Raw genomic sequence first — 918 nt, forward strand, 5'->3', positions numbered from 1 at the left:
CAAAGCAGTAATCATCAAAATGATTTGATACTGATTAGAAATAAAGAAGTTGGGAGACAGAGCCAAGATGGAGGAATATTAAGAGCAGTGCAATGGGCGCCCCTCTACAAACTCCTCTAAACAGATCTAGAAAATACACTGTACAATCCTGATGGAGAAATTCAGAAAAAGTCGCGATATGTCCTTTCTCCAGTCTCTTTTGGCATAGGGAGACAGATAAGGAGGTCTGCAGACACTGGTGCCTGGGGTCACAGCACACCAAGCACTCCAGGGCCCAAGGAAGAGGAAATATCAGACTCATACTGAAGTACTCCCAGACCAATACTTGACCATGGGGACACATGGAAACTAGGAACTTTGTTGCCTGATACTAGTTCTAGGTCACAGATCCAAGGCTAACTGAAAAGAGGACCTGCACAGAGGGGTGAACTTCCCAGGTATGGAGGTCCTGGGAATTGTATAGTTAAAAAGGAAGCTCAGAAGCCAGGGCAGGCACTGTTGGGAGCAAAGCAAGATGTTAGCCCCAGGAATAGAGTACCATCTCATTTCCAGCATCTAGTTTGGCCTGCAGAGGAATAACCAAGGTAGGAATCTGCTTCAACAATCCAGCTAGCAGCTGCTGTGGGGATGTAAAACCAACCAGCTCACAGAATGCTGCAAGCCCACATTCTTTTGATCTGCTTTACTAAGGAAAGCAACATTAAAGGGTTAACAATCTTACTTTAATCCAGCATACAAATATCATTCACTTAGTTCGGGGGAAAAAACCAGCACCATGAACTTCAGAGCAAATGCAAACAAATTCCAAACATCAACAGACAGAACAAATACAATTCATAGTTACCAACATCTGAGTTTAGCCAGGAGCTTGATGAGGACTGGCCCAGAGTCGTGCAATACTCCTGCTGTAGGTCAGAG

Source organism: Trichosurus vulpecula, chromosome 1 (genome assembly GCF_011100635.1).
Source record: "Trichosurus vulpecula isolate mTriVul1 chromosome 1, mTriVul1.pri, whole genome shotgun sequence".
Lineage (NCBI taxonomy): Eukaryota > Metazoa > Chordata > Mammalia > Diprotodontia > Phalangeridae > Trichosurus > Trichosurus vulpecula.